Consider the following 9,134-nt stretch of genomic DNA (forward strand, 5'->3'; position numbering starts at 1 on the left):
TTTAGGAAACTTTAAAAGCCAGTCTTGGGTGTGGCTGCTGGTGACAGAGTCTTTGAAGGTTTTTTTCTTTTTTCTTTTTTTCAAATTTAAGATTGTTTCGATATTCTCCCTTTATCCAGACCGATGTTTTCACTGAGGGTTCGAGACTCAGGCAACTTTTCAGCACTTGACAAGATTGTGTCCTTTCTGTCTGCCCTCCAGCCGGTTCAGATGACAAGTCGGTTGTCCCTAGGTTTATTCCCCACCCGCATAGGTGAAGCACGGCATAGGTGGTCTTTGGCGGCCATCTGGGTAGTTTTCCTTTGTGTTTACTTCTTTAGAATTTAATTGTGGAGATGTTGACGAAGATCTCTGCATGGAGCCTGTGGGGTTTTTACATTCCTTATTTTTCTTATTACCGGCTCCATTATCAGATTTTTTTTTTAAAAGCAACTTACAAGAGGAAAGATCTATTTGGGCAGACGATTTGAATGACAGACCTCAGCGATGGCATCGAAGGAATAGCAGAGGCACGGCTGTCATGGTGGGAGCTTGTGGCAGACGCTTGCTCACATCTCAGCTGTCCGGAAAGCAGAAGATGAGGTTAGTCCAGTCTATAAACCACAGGGCCTGACCCAAAGAGATGTACTTCCAACCAGGCCTCATCTCCCAAAAGTTGCACCACTTCCTAAGACAGCACACAGCTGGGGACCAAGTATTTAAACACTTGAGCCTGTGGGGGACACTACATCCAAAGTAGCGTAGAGTGTAGGCCATTCAGATGACGCTGTCTCCCGTTTGCCTCTTCTCTGGATTTATTTTGTTCTGTGAATTGTGTCTGTGTGAGAGTATGCGCATATCAGAGCAGGGACCCACCGGTTCCTCTGGCGCTGGAGTTAGAGGCACTTGGGAGCCACCTGATGTGAGGACTAGGACCTCTGCAGGAAGTGTTCTTAACCACTGAGCCATCTTTCCAGCCCCATCCGCCTTAGTTTTTGAGATGAGGCCTCTCAAGGAACCTGGAACTTGCTTGCCAGCAAGCCCAGAGAGCCTTCTGTTTCTGATTCCCGGATACCACGCTGGGGTTTTAAGCCGGTCTTGATCTTAATGTTTGCACAGCGAGCAGGAGCTCGTCCAGCCCACTCCCTAGCTCTTGTCATTGAGTCTTCCGGTAGATTTGAAGCCCCGCCCCTCCTCTGTCCCTATGTTTGTGAAGCTCTGATAACGGTTTTCCAGACATTTTCTCCCATTGTTCCGTTTAGGTAAATTCTACTGTTTCTATCCTTGGCTCACTGGGCCTCTCTCTGATCCCTCCAGCCCTCCCCATTCTGCATGTCGGTCCATCCACAGAACTCTCTCTATATTGGTTATTGTTGCTTTCATTTCAAAATCTTCCATTTGGCTCTTTGTGATTCCTAGTTCTTTTTTTTTTTTTTTTTTTTTTTTTTTGCTTTTCGAGACAGGGTTCCTCTGTATAGCCCTGGCTGTCCTGGAACTCACTTTGTAGACCAGGCTGGCCTCGAACTCAGAAATCTGCCTGCCTCTGAGTGGCTCCGAGTGCTGGGATTAAAGTCGTGCGCCACCACGCCCGGCTGATTCCTAGTTCTTTACGGAGACTTTTTTTTCGTGCGTTTCCATCAATGAGACACCATTTTTTGTAGCTCTTTCCTTTTGTCTGGGGATTGACATCTGCTTTTAAAACTGACATATAAAAGTTGTGTGTACGACGATACGTGGACATGTATATTCTGCTAAATGATGAAGTGAAATAATGTACGCGTCACTGACAAACTTTTCTTCTGCGGCAAGGACACGGACTCTACTCTTAGAGATTCCCAAGTATACACCACATTGTTATGAACTATAATTACTGTATTGTACCACAGAGCTCTTGAATGCCTCCTTTCTAACTGAAATTTTGATGATTTGACCAACATCTTCTCTAATTCTCCCTGTTTGTGTGTGTACGCATGTGCGCACATGTGCGTATTTGTGCTCGTGACTAACGCAGGAAGGCATGTGAAGCTCGCGTGACTACTTCAGCTATTGGTTCCTGTCCTTTACCTTATTTCTAGACAGGGTCTCTTGTCTTGTTTTTCACTGTGTACACTAGCTTAACTGCCTCTAAAGATCCCTGGTATTCCTCAGGCCTCCACCTCTTGTCTCGTCTCTCTGTCTAGCTTTAGATGGGCTCTGGGGATTTGAACAACTTAGGTCCCTACACTTGAGCAGCGAGTGTTTTACCCACTAAGCCATCTCCCCCTCCAAAACTTGATGGGCCTGGGCTCCAAATTCTCTCTTCTCTGACATGGTTCTAGCATAGGTGTTGCTAGAAGTTAGCAAGTTTGTATGGAGAATGGGTGGAACCACGGGCTTCCTGCGGAATTGGCTGCAGGAAAGTGGTTGTTACCTCAGGGCTTTCTGTCTTGGTAGGCCATGCCTGTTCAGCTCATTTGGCCTTCTTTGGTCTATAATTCCTGGTGTGTCTGGCATGCTAGCTTCTTTACATCAGTCCAGTGTTTTGTCCTGAGCTCTCTGACCAGGCTGCAGTTTTCCTGTCCTTTCTAAGATGTCTTATGCCTGTGGTATACGTGATGTGCGAGGTTGAAAGAGCAGATAAAAGGATGTCTATCTTACATTCCTGCAATAGGTTTTCCCTCTCTGTTTTTGTAAATGTTTTTGTTTACATTTTAACTAAAGCACTGACACACTGGGATGTCATTACTTCTAGTGTTGAGGCCAACTCGCTGACGCCTCTAAGTTCTAGAAGAAGTCTCTTGATAAGAGAATGTCTCCAGGAAATATTTTGAGTCAGTCTTTCCAGAGGCAAAACAAGGTCTAAATAGTTTGAGGACTCTTTCTGGGTAAGTCTGTAATCACAGTAAAATTAACCCCATAAAATGATATTACATCTTGATAGCTCAGAGGGAGAAGAGAGCTTTCCACTCACAATGGTTGCCTGGAAAACTCCAGTGTGACCAGCTGCTCAGGCTTCTGTCACCCATGCCAAACCTCTAATCAGTGGCTGAAGATGTGCCCCAAATTAATTATCTGCAACCCCCACTTCATCTTCTAGAGGTTCGACCTTGTAGAGAGATACACGCTAAATTCCTATTTGGTTTCTCTTATCAAAGTTGAATCAGAAACAAACCTCTGGATATTGTCAATCAAGGAAGGGTCTCCTTAGAGCCAGCGTATCTCAGAGCTTTCCAGTGCAGCTCCAAAGAGAGTGTATAACCACCAGGCTGGCTTTGTCTCAAGTCCTGATGGACACGGCTCTCAGAATATCCTCAGGAAGGGTGTTTGCGACCCATGCCTCCTTGCTAAGCAGCAGTGACATAACCATTCCAATGGAAAGCATCCTGACCAATGACTCTCTCCATCAGAGGTGGGAGGCAGCTCTTTCTCCAGCTCTGAACTCTGTCCCGGCGTAGGGGTGGGGGGCAGGGGACTGGAAACCCGACGAGGACAGTCCCATTGGTTCCCGGTTTGTCCTAAGGTTCGTCCTCGTGTTGAACAAACACAAGCAAAATGCTGCCTGTTGCAGTCAGACAAAATATGGTCTTTTATTGCACTATTACCTCAGCCCTTTGGGGATTTGGAGGAGGGTTGGGGTGGGGGTGGGGGGGTTCATGGAGACAGATGGCCAATGCAATTATCACTAGAAAAACAGGTTTGTCCTTCAAAAAATGACAACGGCAGTGGGCTCTCAATGGCAGGTGAAATTTGAAAAAGGATTAGGCGAGGATTACTAACAGAAAAGGAACAGGTGCGTCCAGGGTGCCAGGGCGATGGGGGAGGGGCCTTAGCGTTTGAATGACACTTTCATATAGCCCTTTCATATCTCAATCCCATTCGTATCCCGAGCATTTGATAATGGTCAGTATTGGTGGGCCTCGGGTCATAGACAGTTAAATAAATTAGGGCAAATGTTGGGATGAGTGTGGAAGTTTAATCCTCCATTCTCTGAAGAGAAAATGTAATCTGAACACGGTGTGTAGTACACTCTTAGCAAAACAGATGTTCATATCTATCTGAAGAGAAGGCAGGAAACCCACAACTCTCAGAGAACCCCACCCTGTGCGAGCCCTGCTGTTCCATTTCAGAAGCCTGAGAATAGGTAGGGAACGCAGCTTGATTCTCCAGGGGTGTCTGTGGAGTCAAGGCCAGAATTGCCACAGGTGAGTTGCTCACAGACCTGTGAATGGAGCTGCTCATCTGGCCTGACCCTGAGAGGCACAGTGACCTAGTTAAGTCATAACCAGTTCCCGACAAGCTCATACCGCACACAGTTAGGCCCTTTGCTTTTTTTCTGTGAGAAGCCCTGTTTTAACAGACGTGACCCCATCATTTTGTTTTCTCCTCAAAGCCCTAAAGGTAGGCCCTAAACCTGTGTCTTGTGTTCAGCAGACTGACTCTCTCTGAGGCTCTAGGCTGTGGCCACACTCATAGGGAACAGCAGCCTCTGCCTCCTTTGTAAGGGGCTTCCAGGAAAGTTGGGCAAAGAGTCTTATTATTCAAGCATTTACTAAATGCCTCATCTCCGGAGAACCCTGTGCTAAGCATTTTATAGATGTAATCACAGTTGATGTATCAGGGTCAAGAAATGGTTTTGGGGACATAAAGATGCTTCAGTGGATAAAGAACTCACCATCCAAGCGAAAGGACCTGAGTTCAGATACCCAGAACTCATGGAAAGCCAGGTGAAGGGACACTCAGCTGTAATCCTAGCACTTCTAGTAAGAAGGAAAGTGGGGACAGGGTCCCAAGAAGCTTTGGGGTCTGCTAACTTGGCATACGGGGCAGCAACAAAAGTCCTTCTCTCACTCAGTCAACGTGAAAGGCAAAGACTGACAGCCAAGGTTGTCCTCTGACCCCCAAGTGCATAACATGCTCTTGCACGTGCGCCTGCATACACACACACACACACACACACACACACACACACAGTAAATGTATACAAACACATTTGTTTTGTTTTTTTAAGAAAAAGAAGGGCTCCTAATGGAGGAGCTAGAGAAAGTACCCAAGGAGCTAAAGGGATCTGCAACCCTATAGGTGGAACAACATTATGAACTAACCAGTACTCCGGAGCTCTTGACTCTAGCTGCATATGTATCAAAAGATGGCCTAGTCGGCCATCACTGAAAAGAGAGGCCCATTGGACACGCAAACTTATATGCCCCAGTACAGGGGAACGCCAGGGCCAAAAAGGGGGAGTGGGTGGGTAGGGGAGTGGGGGTGGGTGGGTATGGGGGACTTTTGGTATAGCATTGGAAATGTAAAGGAGCTAAATACCTAATAAAAAATGGGAAAAAAAAAAGAAATGTATCTTTCTTCAATATCTGTTTCTCCATCTCTAGCGAGGCAATGTTTATAACTCATGGAGTGATTTTAAGAGTGAGACACATTGTGAATGGAGAACAGGACCTGGAATAGTTTAAGCACTCCATGAATCTCAGCTTTTACAAGCACAGACATCTCCTTCTCGAGCCCCAGGCTTCATGGATGCTGACAACGGCACTGCCAGCACCCTGAACCACACATCTTTAAAACAATATGGATTCAGAGTGGCGGTGTAGTCCTATAATCTCAGTACTGGGAAGAGAGAAGGATTACGAATTGGATGCCAGTCTGGGCTACGTAGTGAAAAATCTATTTCAAAAACAAAACAATTTTAAGACCACACTTACATTTATTCTGCACTCAAAGGTGTATCATATACAAGGGATGTAAGGTTAAAAACTCACAGTACAAGAAGACGTTTTTTGTACATCAATTCAATGTTATTTTAGTGTAAGATGGACTGTTTAAACATCTTAGTCTTGCAGGATGATGAAGAGAGGTCCCAGAAACAGAGAAGACTGTCAATCCTAGCCTCTCCCTTTGGAACTTTCTACCCAGTTCGTCTGTAACAATGACACAAATAGATGTCACAAGTCTGGAGCAGATTCCTGCCTCTGTATGCTGGAATAATGTATGTTATTGTCATGTCTGGGAAGGGTGTTTTTAGAGTGTACTTATACGGAAATATACTCTGATTATGCTTCTGACTCTTGCAGGTAGGTTATAATTTCTGACCGTTGTTTTGACGTGACTCCTTGGCAAGGCACACATACCTGTGAGATGCTTGGGCCTTTGTGCATGACTTTTCAATTTAACTGTTCCGAGGCCAAGGGTGTAGCTCAGTGCTGGGGCATTTGTTCAGAGCGCGTGAGACCCCGAGTTCAGTCACCAGCACAGGGAAAAAAAAATATATATATATGTTTAGCTTTTCAGACATATCATGCATTATGTCTTTGCAATGCTGAGGCAGGTGTGAGACATAATGAACTATGCCTGGCTACCATGGAGGCATGCAAATGGTCAGTTAAGGTAAGAAGACCTGAAAGGGAAACATGGAGAAACCCTTCCTCATTCTCTTTCATGACTATTCCTACAATATCTGTGAGAACACAGCAGCCACTCATGTAAATCCAACTCTAGATCCAACTTGGAGTTTTCATTTCAGCTGTCGGAGGGACACAGGAAACAAGAGACCTGTCTTTACACGCCTCTGTGTGTCATGTGTGTAGTCTGTGTGCGAGGCTAAGAGGCGAGTCCTGTAGGGGCAAGAGGTCTTGTCTGATTGCTTGATGTTGTGTCCCCGTTTCCTAAAATGGGTCTGGCACAGGGAAGACTCGAAGTGTCTTCTGGTGGCATGAATTAATGTGTGTGCAGAGTGCCTGCTGATGAATCTGTTATCCTAGGTAAACAGTCTGACTTCAGAGCTCGTTAGCTTTGTTACCCATGAGCATGGTGCTCTGAGTCAGGAAGCAGAGGCTTGCACAACGTTGGGGCCTTAGGAAAAAGAAACCAGGAGATAAGGAGAGAGAGGGAGAAAAGGAAGAGGAAGGGAAAAGAGAGAGGATGGGGAAGAAGAGGAAAGAGGGTGAGGAGAAGGCCGCTATGGCTTCTTATGTATGTATGTATGTATGTATGTATGTATGTATGTATGTATTTATTATATCTAAATACACTGTAGCTGTCTTCAGACACACCAGAAGAGGGCGTCAGATCTCGTTAGGGATGGTTGTGAGCCACCATGTGGTTGCTGGGATTTGAACTCAGGACCTTTGGAAGAGCAGTCGGGTGCTCTTACCTGCTGAGCCATCTCACCAGCCCCCCCACCCCCCCATGGCTTCTTACAGGGGAGGATGTGGCTTATGCCTGCAATCACAGCACTTGGGAAGCTGAGGCAGAAGGATTATAACAAATTTGAGCCCAGACCAGGCCAGTCTATATTATAGACTAAGACCACATACACACACACACACACACACACACACACACACACACACACCATGTAAACAGTTTGTTGGGAACTCTCCACAGCAGGTTCCAGTGTAAAAGGCCAATTTTCCATAGACCCCAGTCTTGAACTTCCGCATCTTGAAGACTTCTCTTCCCACCCATTGTCCTTCAAAAAGCGACTAAGTGGGCAGGGCCTATAACTCAGCTCTTCCTGATGCTCTGACAAGAGATTCACAGCTCCAAGCCTGGGGTGCAAAGTGAGTCTGAGGCCAGGCTGGGTAGCTCACCGAGAGTCTCTCTCGAAATCATAGAGTAAATGAGAGTTGAGAGTGCAGGTCTATGGCAAAGAGCATTTCCTTAGCATGCGTGACACTCTAGGTTCAGTTCCCTGAAGAGAACGAAACAGAAACAAATGAGGAACAGGCTTTTCCAGAGATAAGGCGGACTGGGGCTGAGATGCCAGCCTCTATGCTTCTGTCCAGAACTTTGCCAACTCTGTGTGGCCCTGCTGTTGTTCTCACGCTGGTCCAAAGCCTGGCGGACAGGGACAGTCCAGGCTGCAATTAACCAACATAGGGAATGTGGGGAGTGGCGTGTGTCAAGTTGTCTAAGGAAACCCTCCCTGTACCTCAGGTGAGGACAGAGAGACTCCAGGGGGCAACACTATCCACAACCACACAGGGGGCCCTGGAAGAGTGGGCTCGAACCCTGGCCTCTAACTCTTGTTTCCACCAGTTTGGTTTATGTGTTTTTCTAAAAGCCATCCAGGACTCTCAACCTTTTCCTACCCCGGCTTGTGCGCTAAGGTGTCGGTCTCCACACTTCCTTCTTCGTTTTTTAAAAGGCAAACGGGGCTCTTCCTGTTTTGTAGATGAAGACGCTGAAAGGTGAAATGACTTCTGCAAGGTCACAGGGATGATGACTAGGAAGGTGACCCCCATTCTACTTGCCAGCTTCCACTTCCCGATACCTAACTGACCATTCCATCTTTGTTATTATAGGTATATTTGTTATTTTCGCAACAGGCCCTCTTTAATTGCAAAGATCTCTAGAAAGAATCATGTTGAAGCTAATTCAATCACTGCAAAAAAAAAACCTTAGAATCTTTTAGAGAAGTCATTTTTAATGTGTGTGTCTGTGCGTCCAGGCATGTACAGGCACACATATGCAGACGTGTGCTTGTGCATGTAGAGGCCAGAAGACAACCCTGAGTGTCGCCTCCAGAAATGTCGTCCATCTCCTTTGAAACAGATCTCTTTTTGACTTACCAGTTAGATCAGATAAGATGTCAAGTAATAGTTCACTTGGATCTGCACCTCCCTGCCACTGGGACTGCAAGCGCGTACCACCACAGCTGCCATCTTTATGCATGCTGGGGCCTAACAGAGAGCCTATTATTATGGCCAATCTCTCTAGCCAGTTTGCCTTTCCAGGCTGGAATTTCAGGTGGGCCACCATACCTACCGAGCACGGTATGTGGGTCCCAGGAGTATGAACTCCAGTCCTGAATAAATCTTTAAAATGTGAAATATTAATATCCAGGTAGATTCCTTTAATTTCAGAACTCAGGAGGTAGGGGTAGGAGAATCTCTGTGAGTTCGAAGCCAGCATGATCCAAATAGCAAGTTCAAAGACAGCCAGGGCAACATAGACTCTGTCTCAAATGCCTCCCCTCAATATATAAGTATTAAATCATTTGGGAGACACCCTGGGATGTGGAGATGTGGGAAAAGCTCCATGTGATTCCCAGTTTGCCCTAGGCCATGTCTTGATTGCCTGGTAATTAGGAAAAAAACCAACCTTCGCCATCAGGGCATCTTATTACAGAGGAACCCCATCTTGTCCCCAGATCTGTTATACAA

This window comes from Mus musculus, chromosome 19, assembly GCF_000001635.26.
Source record: "Mus musculus strain C57BL/6J chromosome 19, GRCm38.p6 C57BL/6J".
NCBI lineage: Eukaryota > Metazoa > Chordata > Mammalia > Rodentia > Muridae > Mus > Mus musculus.